Genomic DNA, 26485 nt, shown 5'->3' with positions numbered 1-26485 from the left:
CATGGTTACAACAGAGGAGAGATGGAGCAGGCTAGGAGGAGGATGACATGGTTACAACAGAGTGACAGAGGAGAGATAGAGCAGGCTAGGAGGAGGATGACATGGTTACAACAGAGTGACAGAGAAGAGATGGAGCAGGCTAGGAGGAGGATGACATGGTTACAACAGAGTGACAGAGATGGAACAGGCTAGGAGGAGGATGACATGGTTACACCAGAGTGACAGAGATGGAGCAGGCTAGGAGGAGGATGACATGGTTACAACAGAGTGACAGAGGAGAGATGGAGCAGGCTAGGAGGAGGATGACATGGTTACAACAGAATGACAGAGGAGAGATGGAACAGGCTAGGAGGAGGATGACATGGTTACAACAGAGTGACAGAGGAGAGATGGAGCAGGCTAGGAGGAGGATGACATGGTTACAGCAGAGGAGAGATGGAGCAGGCTAGGAGGAGGAGGACATGGTTACAACAGAGGAGAGATGGAGCAGGCTAGGAGGTTGACATGGTTACAACAGAGTGACAGAGGAGAGATGGAGCAGGCTAGGAGGAGGATGACATGGTTACAACAGAGTGACAGAGGAGAGATGGAGCAGGCTAGGAGGAGGATGACATGGTTACAACAGAGTGACAGAGGAGAGATGGAGCAGGCTAGGAGGAGGATGACATGGTTACAACAGAGTGACAGAGGAGAGATGGAGCAGGCTAGGAGGAGGATGACATGGTTACACCAGAGGAGAGATGGAGCAGGCTAGGAGGAGGATGACATGCTTACAACAGAGTGACAGAGGAGAGATGGAACAGGCTAGGAGGAGGATGACATGGTTACAACAGAGTGACAGAGGAGAGATGGAGCAGGCTAGGAGGAGGATGACATGGTTACAACAGAGGAGAGATGGAGCAGGCTAGGAGGAGGATGACATGGTTACACCAGAGGAGAGATGGAGCAGGCTAGGAGGAGGATGACATGGTTACAACAGAGTGACAGAGGAGAGATGGAGCAGGCTAGGAGGAGGATGACATGGTTACAACAGAGTGACAGAGGAGAACTGGAGCAGGCTAGGAGGAGGATGACATGGTTACAACAGAGTGACAGAGGAGAACTGGAGCAGGCTAGGAGGAGGATGACATGGTTACAACAGAGGAGAGATGAAGCAGGCTAGGAGGAGGATGACATGGTTACAACAGAGTGACAGAGGAGAGATAGAGCAGGCTAGGAGGAGGATGACATGGTTACAACAGAGGAGAGATGGAGCAGGCTAGGAGGAGGATGACATGGTTACAACAGAGGAGAGATGGAGCAGGCTAGGAGGAGGATGACATGGTTACAACAGAGTGACAGAGGAGAGATAGAGCAGGCTAGGAGGAGGATGACATGGTTACAACAGAGTGACAGAGAAGAGATGGAGCAGGCTAGGAGGAGGATGACATGGTTACAACAGAGTGACAGAGATGGAACAGGCTAGGAGGAGGATGACATGGTTACACCAGAGTGACAGAGATGGAGCAGGCTAGGAGGAGGATGACATGGTTACAACAGAGTGACAGAGGAGAGATGGAGCAGGCTAGGAGGAGGATGACATGGTTACAACAGAATGACAGAGGAGAGATGGAACAGGCTAGGAGGAGGATGACATGGTTACAACAGAGTGACAGAGGAGAGATGGAGCAGGCTAGGAAGAGGATGACATGGTTACAGCAGAGGAGAGATGGAGCAGGCTAGGAGGAGGATGACATGGTTACAACAGAGGAGAGATGGAGCAGGCTAGGAGGAGGATGACATGGTTACAACAGAGTGACAGAGGAGAGATAGAGCAGGCTAGGAGGAGGATGACATGGTTACAACAGAGTGACAGAGAAGAGATGGAGCAGGCTAGGAGGAGGATGACATGGTTACAACAGAGTGACAGAGATGGAACAGGCTAGGAGGAGGATGACATGGTTACACCAGAGTGACAGAGATGGAGCAGGCTAGGAGGAGGATGACATGGTTACAACAGAGTGACAGAGGAGAGATGGAGCAGGCTAGGAGGAGGATGACATGGTTACAACAGAATGACAGAGGAGAGATGGAACAGGCTAGGAGGAGGATGACATGGTTACAACAGAGTGACAGAGGAGAGATGGAGCAGGCTAGGAGGAGGATGACATGGTTACAGCAGAGGAGAGATGGAGCAGGCTAGGAGGAGGAGGACATGGTTACAACAGAGGAGAGATGGAGCAGGCTAGGAGGAGGTTGACATGGTTACAACAGAGTGACAGAGGAGAGATGGAGCAGGCTAGGAGGAGGATGACATGGTTACAACAGAGTGACAGAGGAGAGATGGAGCAGGCTAGGAGGAGGATGACATGGTTACAACAGAGGAGAGATGGAACAGGCTAGGAGGAGGATGACATGGTTACAACAGAGGAGAGATGGAGCAGGCTAGGAGGAGGAGGACATGGTTACAACAGAGGAGAGATGGAGCAGGCTAGGAGGAGGAGGACATGGTTACAACAGAGGGACAGAGGAGAGATGGAGCAGGCTAGGAGGAGGATGACATGGTTACAACAGAGGAGAGATGGAGCAGGCTAGGAGGAGGATGACATGGTTACAACAGAGGAGAGATGGAGCAGGCTAGGAGGAGGATGACATGGTTACAACAGAGGAGAGATGGAGCAGGCTAGGAGGAGGATGACATGGTTACAACAGAGGAGAGACGGAGCAGGCTAGGAGGAGGATGACATGGTTACAACAGAGGAGAGATGGAGCAGGCTAGGAGGAGGATGACATGGTTACAACAGAGGAGAGATGGAGCAGGCTAGGAGGAGGATGACATGGTTACACCAGAGGAGAGATGCAGCAGGCTAGGAGGAGGATGACATGGTTACACCAGAGGAGAGATGGAGCAGGCTAGGAGGAGGATCACATGGTTAAAACAGAGGAGAGATGGAGCAGGCTAGGAGGAGGATGACATGGTTACACCAGAGGGACAGATGAGAGATGGAGCAGGCTAGGAGGAGGATGACATGGTTACAACAGAGGAGAGATGGAGCAGGCTAGGAGGAGGATGACAGGGTTACAACAGAGGAGAGATGGAGCAGGCTAGGAGGAGGATGACATGGTTACAACAGAGGAGAGATGGAGCAGGCTAGGAGGAGGATGACAGGGTTACAACAGAGGAGAGATGGAGCAGGCTAGGAGGAGGATGACATGGTTATACCAGATGGACAGATGAGAGATGGAGCAGGCTAGGAGGAGGATGACATGGTTACACCAGAGGAGAGGTGGAGCAGGCTAGGAGGCGGAGGACATGGTTACAACAGAGTGACAGAGGAGAGATGGAGCAGGCTAGGAGGAGGATGACATGGTTACATATAAAGACTCTCTGACTGTATTATCCAGGGGGAGTCTGGGACATATAAAGACTCTCTGACTATGTTATCCAGGGGGAGCCTGGGACATATAAAGACTCTCTGACTGTATTATCCAGGGTGAGCCTGGAGGGAGGGAGGGAGTGGGAGGGAGTGGGAGAGAGAGGGAGTGGGAGAGAGAGAGAGAGAGAGAGAGAGAGAGAGAGAGAGAGAGAGAGAGAGAGAGAGAGAGACAGAGAGACAGAGAGACAGAGAGAGAGAGAGAGAGAGAGAGAGAGAGAGAGAGAGAGAGAGAGAGAGAGAGAGAGAGAGAGGTGAAGAAAACAACAGCCCAGAGAACCAGAGGCAATGAGAGCCTTGGATGACGATGCATGTTGTGCCTTAATGCAACTATATAAAGCAGTATTAGAAGGTAACGTGAACTGATCTGAAATATGTCAGAGGAACTCAGATGACACAATGTATGATTGTGTGGGTTTTATAATGAGTAGAAACATATTATCCTGATGTTCTGATGCTGTGACAAAGTATGAAGTAGTAACACATTACTTACCTGAATCATCCCCTATACACCCATTACTTACCTGAATCCTCCCCTATACACACATTACTTACCTGAATCATCCCCTATACACCTATAATTTACCTGAATCCTCCCCTATACACACATTACTTACCTGAATCATCCCCTATACACCTATAATTTACCTGAATCCTCCCCTATACACCCATTATTTACCTGAATCCTCCCCTATACACCCATTACTTACCTGAATCATCCCCTATACACACATTACTTACCTGAATCATCCCCTATACACCTATAATTTACCTGAATCCTCCCCTATACACCCATTATTTACCTGAATCCTCCCCTATACACCCATTACTTACCTGAATCCTCCCCTATACACCCATTACTTACCTGAATCATCCCCTATACACCTATAATTTACCTGAATCATCCCCTAATCACCCATGATTTACCTGAATCATCCCCTATACACCTATAATTTACCTGAATCATCCCCTAATCACCCATGATTTACCTGAATCATCCCCTATACACCCATTATTTACCTGAATCATCCCCTATACACCTATAATTTACCTGAATCATCCCCTATACACCCATTATTTACCTGAATCCTCCCCTATACACCCATTATTTACCTGAATCATCCCCTATACACCCATTATTTACCTGAATCATCCCCTATACACCTATAATTTACCTGAATCATCCCCTATACACCCATTATTTACCTGAATCCTCCCCTATACACCCATTATTTACCTGAATCATCCCTATACACCTATAATTTACCTGAATCATCCCCTATACACCCATAATTTACCTGAATCATCCCCTATACACCCATTATTTACCTGAATCATCCCCTATACACCCATTATTTACCTGAATCATCCCCTATACACCCATGATTTACCTGAATCATCCCCTATACACCCATAATTTACCTGAATCCTCCCCTATACACCCATTATTTACCTGAATCATCCCCTATACACCTATAATTTACCTGAATCCTCCCCTATACACCCATGATTTACCTGAATCATCCCCTATACACCTATAATTTACCTGAATCCTCCCCTATACACCCATTATTTACCTGAATCATCCCCTATACACCCATTATTTACCTGAATCCTCCCCTATACACCCATTATTTACCTGAATCATCCCCTATACACCCATTATTTACCGGCAGTTACATTGATGAATGGTTTGCACCTGAACACACTACATATGAATGCATGTAAATCACTCCGTTGTAGTGGGCAAGCCTGACACAAACATATTTTAGCCCAAAGGAACTGTGGGTAACTAAAGGCTTGAAGTCTCACCTGTAAAGTCAAAACGTTGCATTATTGGGCGCAGGAATAAAGCACTGCGGAACATTCCGTATGCAGGCCTCCGATTCCTATTTAGCAAAGATTAATGTTTAGAATGTGTGTAACAAGTGTTACAGGTCATGTTGTGTAATTACACCAAATGTGAATAGTTCCCATGCCTGATATTGTTGTACATTCTTTTTTGTTGTTTTCAGTGTCCTTTTCAATGTCGCACACTTCCTTCTCCCTTATAAACATCTAATAGTGTGTAATTGCAATCCGGGGACCCCCCCCCCCCCCCCCCCTCTCCCTCAAGGTAAGACCCAAGTGCAGACTGTGTGAAGTAACAATGTTTATTGTAACGACAGGGACAGGCGAACGACAGGTCAAGGCAGGCAGGGGTCGGTAATCCAGAGCAGAGGCCAAGGTACAGGACGGCAGGCAGCCTCAGGTCAGAGACAGGCAGTGGTCGGACGGGTGGGTACAGGTTCAGGGACGGGCAGAGTGGTCAGGAGGGCGGGTACAGGGTCAGGACGGGCAGAGTGGTCAGGCGGGCGGGTACAGGGGGTGGGTACAGGGGGTGGGTACAGGGGGTGGGTACAAGGGGTGGGTACAGGGGGTGGGTACATAGGGTGGGTACAGGGGGTGGGTACATAGGGTGGATACAGGGGGTGGGTACAGGGTCAGGACAGGTAAGGGTCAAAAACCAGGAGGACGAGAAAAGAGAGGCTGGGAAAAGAAGACAGGAGCTGACAGGACGAACGCTGGTAAGCTTGACAAACAAGACAAACTGGCAACAGTCAGACAGAGAACACAGGTATAAGTACCCAGGGGATAATGGGGAAGATAGGAGACACCTGGAGGGGGGTGGAGACAATCACAAGGACAGGTGAATCAGATCAAGGCGTGACAATCCCACTGGTTCCTGCATGAAGACCCCCCTCAAGCCATGTTAATGCTTGTGATGCTTTTGATATTCTGCAGTTCCCCTGATTGTCTGTGCCAGAGGTTTTCAAATGTTTTATAGTCCCGTACCCCTTCAAACATTCAACCTCCAGCTGTACCCCCTCTAGCACCAGGGTCAGCGTACTCTCAAATGTTGTTTTTTGCCATCATTGTAAGCCTGACACACATACACTGTGCAAAACATTTATTAAACATAAGAATGAGTGTGAGTTTCTGTCACAACCCGGCTCGTGGGAAGTGACAAAGAGCTCTTATTGATTGATTGACATATAGATTGACCAGGGCACAAATAATAATTTAATAATAATCAATCAGTTTGCTCTTTATTTAGCCATCGTACATATAAAACCTTATTTGTTCATCAAATATTGTGAATAACTCACCACAGGTTAATGAGAAGGGTGTGTTTGAAAAGATGCACATAATTCTGCAACGTTGGGTTGTATTGGAGAGAGTTTCAGTCTTAAATCATTTTCCACACACAGTCTGTGCCTGTATTTAGTTTTCATGCTAGTGAGGGCCGAGAATCCCCTCTCACATAGGTACGTGGTTGCAAAGGGCATCAGGTGTTTTAACAGCGCGATTTGCCAAGGCAGGATACTCTGAACGCAGCCCTATCCACAAATCTGGAGGTGGCTTCTGATTAAATTACATTTTCACAGAACCGCTTGTTGTAATTTTGATGAGGCTCTCTTGTTCAGATATCGGTAAGTGGACTGGAGGCAGGGCATGAAGGAGATAACGAATCCAGTATTTTCTGTTGTCCATTTCGGGAAGTACCTGTGTAATTGCGCACCCAACTCACTCGGGTGCTTCACTATATCACATTTGACATTGTCCGTAAGGTTGAGTTCATTTGCACACAAAAACTCATACAATGATGGAAAGACCTGTGTGTTGTCCTTGTTAATGCAGACAGAGAAGAGCTCCAACTTCTTAATCATAGCCTCAATTTTGTCCCGCACATTGAATATAGTTGCGGAGAGTCCCTGTAATCCTAGATTCAGATCATTCAGGTGAGAAAAAACGGACATGCTTCTACACCTGCATTGCTTGGTGTTTGGGGTTTCAGGCTGGGTTTCTGTACAGCACTTTGAGATATTAGCTGATGTAAGAAGGGCTTTATAAATACATTTAATTTGATTGATTGATTGATTGACATACCAGGAGCTGTGCCAGGCCCGCCACGTCTGGTGACTCATCCAGCTGTAACGCATATAATTCACTGGCTTGTATGTGAAGCAGTAATTGTTTCAAAAGATCTCCTGCCGTGTCACTGATGCGTCGTGAAACAGTGTTGTTTGATGAAGGCATTGTCTGTATAGTTTTTGGGGGCCTTTTCCCCCAGTATTGTCCCAGTCATATCCACGACAGCAGAAATAATTAAGTCCTCTACAATAGTATGGGGCTTTGCCTGTCCTAGCCAGTCCTCTACAATAGTATGGGGCTTGCCTGTCCTAGCCAGTCTTCCACAATAGTATGGGGCTTGCCTGTCCTAGCCAGTCCTCCACAATAGTATGGGGCTTTGCCTGTCCTAGCCAGTCCTCTACAATAGTATGGGGCTTGCCTGTCCTAGCCAGTCTTCCACAATAGTATGGGGCTTGCCTGTCCTAGCCAGTCTTCCACAATAGTATGGGGCTTTGCCTGTCCTAGCCAGTCCTCTACAATAGTATGGGGCTTGCCTGTCCTAGCCAGTCTTCCACAATAGTATGGGACTTGCCTGTCCTAGCCACTCGGTAGCTCACCATATAAGACACTTCTAGCCCCTTCTTATTAATGGTATCTGTTGCTTTTATACATGTCTTACTACTCGAAAGACGTCTTTATTCTCACTCAAAAAACTCCCGTGGCTTATCTTTCAAATTGTCATGTTTCGTTTCTAAATCTCTGCACAAGAGTGAAGGTTTCCCGCGAGAGAGTAACAGTTAATGTGATTGGATGTTAATAATTTGACAAGGCTTCCTGTATTTGACATTGTGTTGTTATTTCACTGAACACTAGATGGTTTCATTTTATTTTTGGCAGTGAAACGAGGCGACCCAGGTAAGAACAAAAACTCACCCTAATGTATCGCCCCGTTGGAAAATATATAAATGTACTGTTTGAAAATATATTTTTTAATTTAATTTTTTAAAATGTGAATCACATTTTTATTTGATGTACTCCTGACGGAATTGCGCGTACCCCAGTTTAAGAATACCTGGAGTGGAGGATCCATGGTCCTGCCCCTCTGACCTCCTCCGCCAATTAGTTTCAAGCAGGAGGCAAAGCATTGAAGAATGAAGGACGTGAGGAATCAAGAATTTGCTGGTAATGTTTCAGACAGAGTCATAGCCAGAATCATAGCTAGAGTCATAGCCAGAGCCAGTCAGAGCTAGAGTCAGAGTCATAGCCAGAGCCAGTCAGAGCTAGAGTCAGAGTCATAGCCAGAGTCATAGCCAGAGTCATAGCTAGAGTCAGAGTCATAGCTAGAGTCATAGCTAGAGTCATAGCTAGAGTCAGAGCTAGAGTCATAGCCAGAGTCAGAGCTAGAGTCATTGCCAGAGTCATAGCCAGAGTCATAGCCAGAGTCAGAGCTAGAGTCATAGCCAGAGTCATAGCTAGAGTCATAGCCAGAGCCAGTCAGAGCTAGAGTCAGAGCTAGAGTCAGAGTCATAGCCAGAGCCAGTCAGAGCTAGAGTCAGAGCCAGAGTCAGAGTCATAGCCAGAGTCATAGCCAGAGTCATAGCTAGAGTCATAGCTAGAGTCAGAGCTAGAGTCATAGCCAGAGTCAGAGCTAGAGTCATAGCCAGAGTCATAGCCAGAGTCATAGCCAGAGTCAGAGCTAGAGTCATAGCCAGAGTCAGAGCTAGAGTCATAGCCAGAGTCAGAGCTAGAGTCATAGCCAGAGTCATAGCCAGAGTCATAGGCAGAGTCATAGCTAGAGTCAGAGCTAGAGTCATAGCCAGAGTCAGAGCCAGAGTCAGAGCCAGAGTCAGAGCTAGAGTCATAGCCAGAGTCAGAGTCATAGCCAGAGTCATAGCCAGAGTCATAGCCAGAGTCATAGCCAGAGTCATAGCCAGAGTCATAGCCATAGCTAGAGTCAGAGCTAGAGTCATAGCCAGAGTCATAGCCAGAGTCAGAGCTAGAGTCAGAGCCAGAGTCAGAGCTAGAGTCAGAGTCATAGCCAGAGTCATAGCCAGAGTCATAGCCAGAGTCATAGCCATAGCTAGAGTCATAGCCAGAGTCATAGCCAGAGTCATAGCCAGAGTCAGAGTCAGAGCTAGAGTCATAGCCAGAGTCATAGCCAGAGTCATAGCCAGAGTCATAGCCATAGCTAGAGTCAGAACTAGAGTCATAGCCAGAGTCATAGCCAGAGTCAGAGTCAGAGCTAGTCAGAGCCAGAGTCATAGCCAGAGTCATAGCCAGAGTCATAGCCAGAGTCATAGCCAGAGTCATAGCTAGAGTCAGAGCTAGAGTCATCACAACTTTTCTTTTCCTTGAGCCCTAATCTGTTTCATCTTTTTTTCGTTTAGTCTGTTGTCTTGTGTTTTCCTTTATTTACTTGTAAAGAGACTTTGAGTCCTTGAAAACCGCTATTTAAATATAATGTATTATTATTAGACAACAGTCATGACTCACGGTCGTCATTGAAGTAGCCCTGCAGGTATCCCAGAATCCTCTCTACCTCCTTCTCTGTAGCTTCCTGGTGAGACTCCTCCATCCTCCTCAACTGGAACAGACAATAACATCAAATATTTATTAATTTATTTAAGTTAGACTAACTTTAATTAATTAATAAATATTTGATGTTATTGTCTGTATAAATATAAAAATATTTTTTAAAGAGAAATACACAGTAGAGCTTTCCCCCTTGTGACAGAAATATTAAACACATACAGTGTGTCAAGTCAAAAGTTTGGACACACCTACTCAAGGGTTTTTCAATCATTTTACTATTTTCTACATTGTAGAATAATAGTGAAGACATCAAAACAATGAAATAACACATATGGAATCATGTAGTAACCAAAAAAGTGTTAAACAAATCTAAATATATTTTAGATTATAGATTCTTCAAAGTAGCCACCCTTTGCCTTGATGAAAGCTTTGCACACTCTTGGCATTCTCTCAACCAGCTTCACCTGGAATGCTTTTCCCACATTCTTGAAGGACTTCCCACATATACTGAGTACTTGTTGGCTGCTTTTCCTTCATTATGCGTTCCAACTCATCCGAAACCATCTCAATTGGGTTGAGGTCGGGTGATTGTGGATGCCAGGTCATCTGATGCAGCACTCCATCACACTCCTCTTTGGTCAAATAGCCCTTACACAGCCTAGAGGTGTGTTGAGTCATTGTACTGTTGAAAAACAAGTGATCGTCCCACTAAGCTCAAACCAGATGGGATAGCGTATCACTGCAGAATGCTGTGGTAGCCATGCTGGTTAAGTGTACCTTGAATTCTAAATAAATCACAGACAGTGTCACCAGCAAAGCGCCCCCACACTATCACACCTCCTCCTCCATGCTTCACGGTGGGAACTACTCATGCAGAGATCATCCGTTCACCTACTCTGCGTCTCACAAAGGCACGGCGGTTGGAATCAAAAATCTCAAATTTGGACTCATCAGACCAAAGGACAGATTTCCACCGGTCAAATGTCTATTTCTCGTGTTTCTTGGCCCAAACAAGTCTCTTCTTATTATTGGTGTCCTTTAGTAGTGGTTCCTTTGCAGCAATTCAAGCAGTCTCCTCTGAACAGTTGATGTTGAGATGTCTGTTACTTGAACTGCAATCTGAGGTGCAGTTAACTAATGATTGAACTCTGTGAAGAATTTATTTGGACTGCATTCGATTAAGGCAGCCCCCCGCACCTCTCTGATTCAGAGGGGTTGGGTTAAATGCGGAAGACACATTTCAATTGAATACATTGTTGGACAACTACCTAGGTATCCCCCTTTTCCCTCTTTCCCCCCAATCTGAGTTGCAGTTAACTCTAATGAACGTATCCTCTGCAGCAGAGGTAACTCTGGGTCTTCCTTTCCTGTGGGCGGTCCTCATGAGAGCCAGTTTCATCATAGCGCTTGATGGTTTTTGCGACTGCACTTGAAGAAAAATGAAAAGTTCTTGAAATATTCCGGATTGACTGACGTTCATGTCTTAAAGTAATGATGGACTGTCGTTTCTCTTTGCTTATTTGAGCTGTTCTTGCCATAATATGGACTTGGTCTTTTACCAAATAGGGCTATCTTCTGTATCTTCCCCCACCTTGTCACAACACAACTGATTGTCTCAAACGTGTTAAAAAGGAAAGAAATTTCACAAATGAATTTTTAACAAGGCACACCTGTTAACCTGTTATGGCTGCACGCTGAATATTGAAAAAACTGGAAAATGTGTGCACATTTTCAAACGGCCTCCTAAGAAACTTTTTATTTTCCAATATGCATATATTTACTACTGTTGGATAGATAACAGTCTGTAGTTTCTAAAAAGGTTTGAATTGTTTCTCTAAGTCAAACAGAAATATTTTTACAGCCATTTTCCCAGCCGAATTGAGTTTCCCAAAATGCGATGTGTCTCTTTAAGACCTTCTCTATAAAAGGCCATTTGACTTAGGACCATAGGGACACGTCAGAGGCGTACCTCAGACTGTAATGCGGAAGTGAGAATTGAAAGGGGTCGAATATCTCGTCCCTGGACTGAATAACAGAACTTCTTGTGAGACATGCGCAGTTAAAATAAAAATCCGGGCGCGAAGGATAATTTGATCTCGGCTTCTGGAACAAGGTAGGTAACTTTGAATATGATGCCTGACTACGATATTATTTGCTACATGTCACAAAATCATCCTAAAGGTTGTTTTTTCAATATACTTTAATTATATTATTGCAATTTATTCTGGACTTTAGATGTGAAACGACGGAAGAATTTTTTGAAGAAACGCTTTCTGGCGCAGCAATGCTACCGTGCTAGCTAACCAAAGAGGGGAATCCTTCGTTCTGGAACCCAACTAAAGACTCTACTGGACATTGGACCCCGTTACAACATTCTGATGGAGTACCAAGAAAGATAAGACCCAATTTGGGATGCTTTTTCATATATATGTCGAACTGTTGAATGCTAACGCTGCTAACTATGCTAGGCTAGCGCTTGACTAGAATCAATGCTGCCTTATGCTAGCTTATGATGTTAGCTAATATAACGATATATTGTGTTTTCGCTGTAAAACACTTCAAAAATCGGAAATGTTGTCTGTATTCACAAGATATCTGTCTTTCATTAGTTATCCACCATATGTTTTTCTGAAATGTTTTATGAGGTGTAATTAGTAGCCGACGTTGGTGTATGTATTTTCTCTGGCTACTCCCGGCTGGATTCAGACTCTAGCTATGTGTTAGCATTTTTGGGTAGCATCAATGTAAAACAGATTTATAGCTAAAATATGCACTTTTTATGAACAAAACATAGATTTATTGTGTAACATGTTATATGACTGTCATCTGAGGTCGTTTTTTCTGGGCTCTTTAGGTTGGTTTTAGTTTATTTCGGTTGGTTGTGCATGCTACTTCAATCATAATTCATACTTCATAATCATAATTCATACGTGTCTGTCCACTTTTGTATTTGGTGGTGAGCTAACATAAATATATGTGGTGTTTTCTCTGTAAAACATTTAAAAAATCGGACATGTTGGCTGGATTGACAAGATGTTTATCTTTCAAATGCTGTATTGGACTTGTTAATGTGTAAAAGTTAAATATTTTTAAAAAATAGATTTTGAATTTCGCGCTCTGCAGCTGTTGTCATTTTTGGTCCGAGGTCGGGCTTGCACCCCAAACAGGTTAATTGAAATACATTCCAGGTGACTACCTCATGAAACTGGTTGAGAGAATGCCAAGCGTGTGCAAAGCTGTCATCAAGGCAAAGGGTAGCTACTTTTAAAGAATCTCAAATATAAAATATATTTTAATTTGTTTAACACTTTTATGGTTACTACATGATTCCATATGTGTTATTTCATAGTTTTGATGTCTTCACTATTACTCTACAATGTAGAAAATAGTAAAAATAAAGAAAAACCCTTGAATGAGTAGGTGTATCCTAACTTTTGACTGGTACTCTACATCCAGGCTGATCGCTGATCTCCTTATCAAAGCAGAGCAACTTTATGTAAAACAGAGAAGGGTCGAGCCAAGCCAAGCCAAACTGTACTGGGCTGGCCTGATCATCAACTAGAATTGCTAGAACTTAAGGATTTTGTGCACTGGCCAGCCAGGCTAGTAGACCCCAGGTCTAAGATCAGTGCTATGAGACATTTTCTACTAGCTCGGTCTGAACGGTACTAGCCTCAGGCTAGCGGGCTAGCTTAATTTCTATCCCTGGAACCGTGCTTGAAAAGACAATGTGACAGGAGAATACAGGTTGGGGTCAAACAACAGGATGAAAAAGGGGTGACTCCTACAGTACAGTCAGGTTGGGGTCAAACAACAGGATGAAAAAGGGGTGACTCCTACAGTACAGTCAGGTTGGGGTCAGTGTTAAAGCGGAGCCCTGAGTGGGTATGATCCTCTTGGCTTCCTTGCTGGGAACTTTCCTCTGTCTCTCTACCCTCTGGCGAGGTGGAGGCAGCTCAGCCAGGAACGATCCCATCCTGGTAGAGAGACACACAGGGACAGTCAGAGACTTTTACGCACTAAACTAAATATAAACGCAACATGTAAAGTGTTGGTCCCATGTTTCAAGAGCTGAAATAAAAGATCCCAGGAATTTTTCATCCAGCACAACAAGCTTATTTATCTCAACTTTTGTGCACAAATTTGTTTACATCCCTGTTTGTGAGCATTTCTCCTTTGACAAGATAATCCATCCACCTGACAGGTGTGGCATATCAACAAGCTGATTAAACAGCATGATCATTACACAGGTTCACCTGGTGCTTGGAACAATAAAAGGTCACTCTAAAATGTGCAGTTTTGTCACACAACACAATGCCACAGATGTGTCAAGTATTGAGGGAGTGTGCAATTGGCAAGCTGACTGCAGGAATGTCCACCAGAGCTGTTTCCAGAGAATTTAATGTTCATTTCTCTACCATAAACCACCTCCAAAATCGTTTTAGAGAATTTGCAATTAACCCATTTAATCCCGAATTTTTCCCAGACATGAAAATATCCAAATCAAGTGTCATTAGTTACCCTTTGAAGTAATCAATCATTCTTTTTTGAAATTTTAATGGAAAAGTAGGTGAAAAAGTGTGTTTTATGGTCGGTCACAATTGTGACCGGTGGGATAATGTTATGTATACTAAATTAACATATTTCTCCTATGCAGTTATCAAAGTTCTTATAAATCCCAACCCAGTTATTAACACATTTAAAACTCTGTCACTGGCAGTCCCCAGCTTTGCCTCTAGAATGCCCCGTCACGTTCTAGTGTGACTATTTACCACATCAAAAACCCTTATACAACACGATATGAACACTGAGAGCAAAGACAAAACAACAACAACCATCAGCGTATTTCAACATTGTTACTTTATTGTAACATACATTGTAACACTGTTACTTTAGCGCAACATGTATTGAAACATTAATATTGTAACTTTATTGTAACTTTTGAACTTGTACTTTAGTGCAATATTCATTGTCATTGTGACATTTTAGTGCAACATTCACTAACAACTGTATAGCAGTCGTGTGATTCATTCCCACTGAACATAAAGGTAACATTTAGGATAGAGGTAGCCTGTAGAATATGCATTCAAGTAGAGGCCTACAATGAACAAAATACAATTATGTATATTAAAAACGCCACTGCACAACTAGTGCTTTTATATATATATATTTATATATATACACTGCTCAAAAAAATAAAGGGAACACTTAAACAACACAATGTAACTCCAAGTCAATCACACTTCTGTGAAATCAAACTGTCCACTTAGGAAGAAACACTGATTGACAATAAATTTCACATGCTGTTGTGCAAATGGAATAGACAAAAGGTGGAAATTATAGGCAATTAGCAAGACACCCCCAATAAAGGAGTGATTCTGCAGGTGGTGACCACAGACCACTTCTCATTTCCTATGCTTCCTGGCTGATGTTTTGGTCACTTTTGAATGCTGGCGGTGCTTTCACTCTAGTGGTAGCATGAGACGGAGTCTACAACCCACACAAGTGGCTCAGGTAGTGCAGCTCATCCAGGATGGCACATCAATGCGAGCTGTGGCAAGAAGGTTTGCTGTGTCTGTCAGCGTAGTGTCCAGAGCATGGAGGCGCTACCAGGAGACTTTTCTATTTTTATTTTATTGTCTTTTTCAGCCCTTTTTCATTTGCTCTTATCTCCTTTTCTACTGTCCATGGTATATCTTGAAGCACTCAATGTGCAGTGGCGCTTTGCATTTCTCACATGCATAGGTAGTGCGTTTGTCACAATGACGACTTCTCTGGAACCGGTACATCGTGTTGATTGGCCAGTGAGAAGTTTTGTCATATCTTGCCTGATCTTCAACAGTAGCAGCCAGTAAAGATCTCCTTCCGTGGCTGAGTGGTTTCGTGCCAAACTTTTGCATATTTGGGCTGTATACTGTGTGTTTTGGAATCACAGCGGTGGCAGGCCTCTTCGATCGTTTGAACACTCAATCTTTATTTTTGGCCACCTGCAGCTTTTCCCTTGGCTCTTCTGGCTGACCCCTATGGCTTGTAGAGGCCCTTGGCTCTTCATTATTAACAATGGAGGGGGGTGGGGAAGGTTGTGGATGGGTGGGGGGGGGGGGGGGGGTCAACATCACTGATAACGTTGTTCCTGTCATGATCTGTTTGCATAGGTTCAGCATATGCATTCAACAGCCTGACTGGCAAATGGCCTGTCCATAGTCCATATCTGACCCATCGCTATCACAATCACTCAGGACAGCATCTTTCTCATTGTGAGGGATAACTGCAATGTTGCATGCCTTGTCTGGGCAGTCACCTAGATCCAACATATCCAGAACTTGACTCAAAGTGAAACTAAAACAAAGAACAGAGTAGAAAGTTAGGTAGAACAAGACCTATGTATGTGTATCAGTATGTGTATACCTAGATGCACTGTGTTATCCCGCCGGTCACTATTGTTGCCGTCTACATGTTTACACATTCTATGACCACACTGAACAAAGTTTAGTAATTGCAAATGCATGTATCAGTACTAGACACCTTAAAGATGATGTGTATCAAAAATCTTTGTCCTATCTTTATGTTAACATACTTTACTGACCTTTTGTTTGGGACCTTTGATGCAGCCATCCTCTTCTCATGGTGCAACCAGGAAGTAAACAGCTCTGGTCATGTGACAATTTACACTAAACATGTGACACTACACATCTTTCATTGAGACCCTTTATTATTTCAATATTTGCTGTAAATGCATTGATACGTCATTCAGTAAAAGATTTAGAGTCTTATAACTGAAAAGTTTTTTACGGTCACTATTGTGACCGATGGGATTAAATAGGTTAAGTCCAACTGTATGGCGTCGTGTGGGCGAGCGGTTTGCGGATGTCAACGTTGTGAACAGAGTGCCCCATGGTGGGGGTGGGGTTATGGTATGGGCAGGCACAACGAACACAATTGCATTTTATAGATGGCAATTTGAATGCACAAAAAATACAGTGAAGAAATACTGAGGCCCATTTATTTAAGGTATCTGTGACCAACAGATGCATATCTGTATTCCCAATCGTGAAATCCATAAATCAGGGCCTAGTGAATTTCTTTCAATTCACAGATTTCCTGTAACTGAACTGTAAGTAAAATCAAGGAAATTGTTGCATATGTTGCATTCATATTTTTGTTCAGTACACATTTTCATGTGCGTATATTTGGTGACCTTTGCCCCAAGCGTCCCAAAGACTTGGAGGATGAAGTGAGGTGGAGGATGATGTCTGTGTTCGACTACATTGCAAACAGACGGTACAGAATCCCTGATCTAATGTTACGAATCTCCCTGCGTCTCAAATAACGCCTTATTTAATATTCTGGGCCTCGCCTTGCTCCAACTGATCCCCTCAAACACGCCGACTCACATGAAGTGGAAGGAAGGAGCAGTCCTGAAGCAGCGTTGAGCTCTATTAGCCACGCGTCCTGGGGGAGGTAGCCACCACCATCCTCCTCCTCCTCCTCATCTTCATCCTCCAGGCGATTCAAACCCATGAACGACAACTGGGTGGACCAATAAGAACACAAAGGATAAAGAGTTAGCAATCTGACAAACGTTAGCCTTCACCACCTCCCACAATCCTCTCCTTCCCCTCCTCCTTCTCCACCTCCCTACCTCCTTCTCCTTCCCCACCTCCTTCTCCTTCCCTACCTTCCTCTCCTTCCCCACCTCCCTCTCCTTCCCTACCTTCCTCTCCTTCTCCTTCCCCACCTCCCCATTCTCCTTCCCCTCTTCCCTACCTCCCTCTCCTCCTCTACCTCCACTTCCTCCCAGTCCCATCCTCCTCAACATACTTACCAGGTGTTCAGCGAAGGCTGAGGGATCGAAGGCTGAGCCATGGGGTTGAAGGAAATGTCCGTAGAGCTCCAAAACAGCATTGTGTCGAAGGTACAGATCTGGGGAAGGGTACCAAAACATTTCTGCAGCATTGAAGGTCCCCAAGAACACAGTGGCCTCCATCATCATTAAATGGAAGAAGTTTGGAACTGCCAAACTGTGCAATCGTGGGAGAAGTGCCTTGGTCAGGGAGGTGACTCACAAATATTAGTGTCATACCCAAGAAGACTCTAGGCTGTAATTGCTGACAATGGTGCTTCAACGAAGTACTGAGTAAAGGGTCTGAATACTTATATAAATGCGATATATCAGTTGTATTTTTAATACATTAGCAAAAATTTCTAAACCTGTTTCTACTTTGTCATTATTGATGACGTTGGTAACAATTAACTCCATTTTTAATACAGCTGTAATGTAACAAAATGTGTATAAGTCAAGGGGTCCGAATACTTTTGAATGCACTTAAGATCATGTATTTTCAGGTAGAGATGCCTTGTGAAGCAACAGCTGCTCTTTATATCCCATTATGATCGCGGTTTCTTCCGTATTTTATTTAACTAGGCAAGAACAAATTCTTATTTACAACGACGGGCTACACCGGCCAAACCGTAACCATGACAACGCTGGGCCAATAGTGCGCGTAAAAGAAAGAATGGACAAGTAGATGTGCAATGCATTGTGGTCATTGACGTTAATTACCACGTTTTACGCGCTAAACTATGTACACTATTGGCCTGTTGGAAACTGCAACTCCCTAATACATCGCACAGTACAAGCTGGATCAGATTTATCTCTATAGAACTGTGCGCATTGAGTTTACACAACAAACTATTTTTGTTGTCGGTCAAATAGTTGTTTTAAAAAACGAAAAATAACCGACATTTCGGTTAATCGATCAGCACTAGGAAATCCTGGTATCCATAAAATCCAGCTGAACCAACATCAGTTTACTTCCTGGTATTGGGAAAAATAGCTGGAACGGGACACCGATCCACCTCTTTGGGTGGCAAACACGACAAATGGTTGTATGTGTGCACAATTATTCTAATGCAAACAGTGAACTTAGTCTTGCTGTTTTCCAATTGTCCAATTTTTTCTTTAGCTACACATTCCAGCTAACTTGATGTCAACGTCACTGAGCTAGCTAACGCACAGACAAAAGTTATGGCAATGACAAGTCCCTTCAAATAATTTATTTTCTGGCTACACAATTCATATATTCGATTTCTGTTCAACTTCATATTAAAATGCACATCGCTAACTCCTCACAGGAGAGCCTTGTTGACAGTCCTCAAATCAAACCGAAACGAACGTAACTAGGTGAAGAAACCTGTGTGAAGCTTGACACAATAGTGGAATTTGCTGCTCGCCTTCAAAATAAAAGTACCCGATTTGAAACTGATACAAATAGTGGAATAGTGCCATATTTGGACTAGATAATACTAAACATGGTTGGAATGTTACATAAAATAAATACAGTAATTCATTAAATTTGACAAACTGTACAATAAAAAAACGTTGAAATCCCAGTGTGGATATACAAGACTGCATAATTGCGCTGGTGGCATACATACAGTATGCACTGTACAGCCTTAACTATGGAGTGAATACCCATGAAAGGACCTTTCGATTACTGGACCAACACTAACCACTAGGATACCTTCCTCTAACCACTAGGCTACCTGTCTCTAACCACTAGGCTACCTGTCTCTAACCACTAGGCTACCTGTCTCTAACCACTAGGCTACCTGTCTCTAACCACTAGGCTACCTGTCTCTAACCACTAGGCTACCTGTCTCTAACCACTAGGCTACCTGTCTCTAACCACTAGGCTACCTGCTCTAACCACTAGGCTACCTGTCTCTAACCACTAGGCTACCTGTCTCTAACCACTAGGCTACCTGTCTCTAACCACTAGGCTACCTGCTCTAACCACTAGGCTACCTGTCTCTAACCACTAGGCTTCCTGTCTCTAACCACTAGGCTACCTGCTCTAACCACTAGGCTACCTGTCTCTAACCACTAGGCTACCTGTCTCTAACCACTAGGCTACCTGTCTCTAACCACTAGGCTACCTGCTCTAACCACTAGGCTACCTGCTCTAACCACTAGGCTACCTGTCTCTAACCACTAGGCTACCTGCTCTAACCACTAGGCTACCTGTCTCTAACCACTAGGCTACCTGTCTCTAACCACTAGGCTACCTGTCTCTAACCACTAGGCTACCTGCTCTAACCACTAGGCTACCTGCTCTAACCACTAGGCTACCTGTCTCTAACCACTAGGCTACCTGCTCTAACCACTAGGCTACCTGTCTCTAACCACTAGGCTACCTGTCTCTAACCACTAGGCTACCTGTCTCTAACCACTAGGCTACCTGTCTCTAACCACTAGGCTACCTGCTCTAACCACTAGGCTACCTGTCTCTAACCACAAGGCTACCTGTCTCTAACCACTAGGCTACCTGCTCTAACCACTAGGCTACCTGCTCTAACCACTAGGCTACCTGCTCTAACCACTAGGCTACCTGTCTCTAACCACTAGGCTACCTGCTCTAACCACTAGGCTACCTGTCTCTAACCACTAGGCTACCTGGCTCTAACCACTAGGCTACCTGGCTCTAACCACTAGGCTACCTGCTCTAACCACTAGGCTACCTGTCTCTAACCACTAGGCTACCTGTCTCTAACCACTAGGCTACCTGTCTCTAACCACTAGGCTACCTGTCTCTAACCACTAGGCTACCTGCTCTAACCACTAGGCTACCTGTCTCTAACCACTAGGCTACCTGTCTCTAACCACTAGGCTACCTGTCTCTAACCACTAGGCTACCTGCTCTAACCACTAGGCTACCTGTCTCTAACCACTAGGCTTCCTGTCTCTAACCACTAGGCTACCTGCTCTAACCACTAGGCTACCTGTCTCTAACCACTAGGCTACCTGTCTCTAACCACTAGGCTACCTGTCTCTAACCACTAGGCTACCTGCTCTAACCACTAGGCTACCTGCTCTAACCACTAGGCTACCTGTCTCTAACCACTAGGCTACCTGCTCTAACCACTAGGCTACCTGTCTCTAACCACTAGGCTACCTGTCTCTAACCACTAGGCTACCTGTCTCTAACCACTAGGCTACCTGCTCTAACCACTAGGCTACCTGCTCTAACCACTAGGCTACCTGTCTCTAACCACTAGGCTACCTGCTCTAACCACTAGGCTACCTGTCTCTAACCACTAGGCTACCTGTCTCTAACCACTAGGCTACCTGTCTCTAACCACTAGGCTACCTGCTCTAACCACTAGGCTACCTGTCTCTAACCACTAGGCTACCTGTCTCTAACCACTAGGCTACCTGTCTCTAACCACTAGGCTACCTGCTCTAACCACTAGGCTACCTGCTCTAACCACTAGGCTACCTGTCTCTAACCACTAGGCTACCTGTCTCTAACCACTAGGCTACCTGTCTCTAACCACTAGGCTACCTGTCTCTAACCACTAGGCTAACTGTCTCTAACCACTAGGCTAACTGTCTCTAACCATGAGGCTACCTGCTCTAACCACTGGGCTACCTGTCTCTAACCACTAGGCTACCTGCTCTAACCACTAGGCTACCTGGCTCTAACCACTAGGCTACCTGCTCTAACCACTAGGCTACCTGTCTCTAACCACTAGGCTACCTGCTCTAACCACTAGGCTACCTGCTCTAACCACTAGGCTACCTGCTCTAACCACTAGGCTACCTGTCTCTAACCACTAGGCTACCTGCTCTAACCACTAGGCTACCTGCTCTAACCACTAGGCTACCTGTCTCTAACCACTAGGCTACCTGTTCTAACCACTAGGCTACCTGTCTCTAACCACTAGGCTACCTGTCTCTAACCACTAGGCTACCTGTCTCTAACCGCTAGGCTACCTGTCTCTAACCGCTAGGCTACCTGCTCTAACCACTAGGCTACCTGCTCTAACCACTAGGCTACCTGTCTCTAACCACTAGGCTACCTGTCTCTAACCACTAGGCTACCTGCTCTAACCACTAGGCTACCTGCTCTAACCACTAGGCTACCTGCTCTAACCACTAGGCTACCTGTCTCTAACCACTAGGCTACCTGTCTCTAACCACTAGGCTACCAGCTCTAACCACTAGGCTACCTGCTCTAACCACTAGGCTACCTGCTCTAACCACTAGGCTACCTGCTCTAACCACCAGGCTACCTGTCTCTAACCACTAGGCTACCTGTCTCTAACCACTAGGCTACCTGTCTCTAACCACTAGGCTACCTGTCTCTAACCACTAGGCTACCTGTCTCTAACCACTAGGCTACCTGCTCTAACCACTAGGCTACCTGCTCTAACCACTAGGCTACCTGTCTCTAACCACTAGGCTACCTGTCTCTAACCACTAGGCTACCTGTCTCTAACCACTAGGCTACCTGCTCTAACCACTAGGCTACCTGCTCTAACCACTAGGCTACCTGTCTCTAACCACTAGGCTACCTGTCTCTAACCACTAGGCTACCTGTCTCTAACCACTAGGCTACCTGTCTCTAACCACTAGGCTAACTGTCTCTAACCACTAGGCTAACTGTCTCTAACCATGAGGCTACCTGCTCTAACCACTGGGCTACCTGTCTCTAACCACTAGGCTACCTGCTCTAACCACTAGGCTAACTGTCTCTAACCACAAGGCTACCTGTCTCTAACCACTAGGCTACCTGTCTCTAACCACTAGGCTACCTGTCTCTAACCACTAGGCTACCTGCTCTAACCACTAAGCTACCTGCTCTAACCACTAGGCTACCTGCTCTAACCACTAGACTACCTGCTCTAACCACTAGGCTACCTGTCTCTAACCACTAGGCTACCTGCTTCTCCACAATGGAGTGTGCACACATGACATGTGATCTCGGCCTACTCAGTGACACCCACAGAACACGACTATGTAGAGTTTACACCAATATATTAGCATCAGAGCTCTTATTACAGGAGACCACTGTGATAACCCCATTTGTATGGGTGCACACTCTATAGGTAAGGCTGTACACAGTCCCACATGAATGTTCAAAATGCATACGAGACTAACTGGGGGGGGGATTTACCACATTCAAAAGTAATAATAAATGAAGGCTAACAGGTAATTTTACCTGATCTAACTAAGAATATCTTCAAATAGCCTTTATAAGTGTATTTAGAGCACATTGATGAAAGGACAGGATATCATGTGGTTCACTGAGCAGTGTCATGTACAGTATGTTAGATAACTGTAGAGAGAGTGAGGAGAGGTATGGCTGGAGGAGGTGCTGGGTAAACCCCAGGATGTAGAACACAGTGTGTACAGTATGTTAGATAACTATAGAGAGAGTGAGGAGAGGTATGGTCATTCACCTCTTGTGAATGTCGCTTTGGGTTCATTTACCTACAAAAGGGATTGAACCCACATGGAGGCATCCTGGGTATTTTAATAACAATCATTAGATACACATTTCACATGGAATGTCAAGTCAACATAACGTAGTAATATTTTGCCCAAATAATATACTTTTAACCCAATAAGTGCTGTGATAAAAGGGATTTTCTTTCCATGTGAAATGACTTTCTTTTGTAGTTGTTTATACTACAATTGTCAAGTTCCTGACCTGTTTTCTGTTGTTTTTGTATGTGTATAATGGTCAGGGCGTGAGTTTTGGGTGGGCAGTCTATGTTTTCTGTTTCTATGTTGGTTTTGGGTTGCCTGGTATGGCTCTTAATTAGAGGCAGGTGTTTTGCGTTTTCCTCTAATTGAGAGTCATATTTAGGTAGGGTGTTCTCACTGTTTGTTTGTGGGTGATTGTCTCCTGTGTCGTCGATGTCTGTACCATACGGGACTGTTTGGCTGTTCGTTCGTTTGATGTAGTCTGTTCCTGTCCGTGAGTTCTACGTTTAGTTATGTAAGTTCATGTTCAGGTTTCGTCTACGTCGTTTTCTTATTTTGTAATTTTGTAAGTGTTTTGTTTTCGTTTTGTCGTCGTATTCAATAAAAGATGGCTTATTTTCCTACTGCTGCGTATTGGTCCACTGATCCTTCTCTCCTCTCCTCGTCCGAGGAGGAGGAGGACAACAGCCCTTACAGAATCACCCACCAAACTAGGACCAAGCGGCAAGGGAAAGCTCAACAGAGCAACCAGGACTCCTGGACTTGGGAGGAGATCCTGGACGGTAAAGGACCCTGGGTTCAGCCAGGGGAATATCGCCGTCCCAAGGCGGAGTTGGAAGCAGCGAAGGCTGAGAGGCGCTGGTATGAGGAGGCAGCGCGGCGACGTGGTTGGGAGCCCGTGAGTCAGACCCAAACATTTCTTGGGGGGGGGGAACACGAGGAGTGTGGCAAAGCCGGGTAGGATACCTGAGCCAACTCCCCGTGCTTACCGTGGAGTGAGAGGGCGTCGTACTGGTCAGACACCGTGTTATGTGGTAAAGCGCACGGTGTTCCCAGTACGCGTGCTTAGCCCAGTGCGGGCTATTCCACCTTGCCGCACTGGGAGGGCTAAGTTGGGCATCGAGCTGGATGTCATGAAGCCGGCCCAACGCATCTGGCCACCAGTGCGTCTCCTCGGGCCGGCATACATGCCACCAGCCTTACGAATGGTTTGCCAGTATAGCCCAGTGCGGGCTATTCCACCTCGCCGGACTGGCAGGGCTACGGGCACCATTCAACCTGGTAAGGTTGGGCAGGCTCGGTGCTCAAGAGCACGTGTCCTCCTTCACGGTCCGGTATACCCGGTGCCACCTCCATGTACCAGTCCTCCGGTGGCAGCGCCCCGTACCAGGCTGTCTCTCCGGGTTCTCTCTCCAGCTGTTTCCTCCTCTCCAGCGCAGCCAGTGCCTATACCACGCACCAAGCTGTCTCTCCGTTTCATCCCTACAGAGCCGTCCTGCCATGACCAGCCAGAGCCGTCCTGCCATGACCAGCCAGAGCCGTCCTGCCATGACCAGCCAGAGCCGTCCTGCCATGACCAGCCAGAGCCGTCCTGCCATGACCAGCCAGAGCCGTCCTGCCATGACCAGCCAGAGCCGTCCTGCCGGGACCAGCCAGGGCCGTCCTGCCGGGACCAGCCAGGGCCGTCCTGCCGGGACCAGCCAGGGCCGTCCTGCCGGGACCAGCCAGGGCCGTCCTGCCGGGACCAGCCAGGGCCGTCCTGCCGGGACCAGCCAGGGCCGTCCTGCCGGGACCAGCCAGGGCCGTCCTGCCGGGACCAGCCAGGGCCGTCCTGCCGGGACCAGCCAGGGCCGTCCAGCCGGGACCAGCCAGGGCCGTCCAGCCGGGACCTGCCAGAGTCCAGCCGTCCAGCCGGGACCTGCCAGAGTCCAGCCGTCCAGCCGGGACCTGCCAGAGTCCAGCCGTCCAGCCGGGACCTGCCAGAGTCCCTCAGCCGGGACCTGCCAGAGTCCCTCAGCCGGGACCTGCCAGAGTCCCTCAGCCGGGACCTGCCAGAGTCCCTCAGCCGGGACCTGCCAGAGTCCCTCAGCCGGGACCTGCCAGAGTCCCTCAGCCGGGACCTGCCGCCCCTTGTCCCGGTGCCGCCCCTTGTCCCGGTGCCGCCCCTTGTCCCGGTGCCGCCCCTTGTCCCGGTGCCGCCCCTTGTCCCGGTGCTGCCCCTTGTCCCGGTGCTGGCCGTTCATTTAGGGGGTTTTAGTTGGAGGGTGGTCATTGGGAGGGGAATACAGAAGTGGGGAGTGACTATGGTGGTGTGGGGACAGCGTCCGGAGCCTGAGCCACCACCGTGGTCAACTGCCCACCCAGACCCTCCCCTGGACTTTGTGCTGGTGCGCCCGGCGTTCGCACCTTGAGGGGGGGGTTCTGTCACGTTCCTGACCTGTTTTCTGTTGTTTTTGTATGTGTATAATGGTCAGGGCGTGAGTTTTGGGTGGGCAGTCTATGTTTTCTGTTTCTATGTTGGTTTTGGGTTGCCTGGTATGGCTCTTAATTAGAGGCAGGTGTTTTGCGTTTTCCTCTAATTGAGAGTCATATTTAGGTAGGGTGTTCTCACTGTTTGTTTGTGGGTGATTGTCTCCTGTGTCGTCGATGTCTGTACCATACGGGACTGTTTGGCTGTTCGTTCGTTTGATGTAGTCTGTTCCTGTCCGTGAGTTCTACGTTTAGTTATGTAAGTTCATGTTCAGGTTTCGTCTACGTCGTTTTCTTATTTTGTAAGTGTTTTGTTTTCGTTTTGTCGTCGTATTCAATAAAAGATGGCTTATTTTCCTACTGCTGCGTATTGGTCCACTGATCCTTCTCTCCTCTCCTCGTCTGAGGAAGAGGAGGACAACAGCCCTTACAACAATGTTCTATCTGTTCATGTTACTTAGTTAATTGTTCATTATTACTTAGGCATTGTTCATGATTAACTGTGTCTTTGAAGTCAAAATGTGACCATTTTTGGTCATGTAGAAAGAAACAGAAAGGTGTAATGGGTTTCGCTTACTTCATACTTCAACGTTTTAAATGTTTTTACTGCGTCAGGAACAGCGTACACAGATGTTTCGGGTTTACGGCCTTCTTCACGGTGTAGGTACAATTTACTTTAATTCAAAACAGCATTTATAAACAACTACAGATGAGCAGCAGGTGCTTCTAATCAGGGTTGTCACTGACAACACGTGTGTGAACTGTTCATATACTGTATGGAAAAAAGTACCTGATTGAAATAAAAACTATTTTATGAAACCATTGACTAAGACTGTTGAATCCCTGATAGTCAAAACAGCAAATGTCTTGTTTCTACATAGACTGGCTGCTTTGTGATGTTCAA

This window comes from Salvelinus fontinalis, chromosome 30 (assembly GCF_029448725.1).
Source record: "Salvelinus fontinalis isolate EN_2023a chromosome 30, ASM2944872v1, whole genome shotgun sequence".
NCBI lineage: Eukaryota > Metazoa > Chordata > Actinopteri > Salmoniformes > Salmonidae > Salvelinus > Salvelinus fontinalis.
This window is presented reverse-complemented; position numbering follows the sequence as displayed.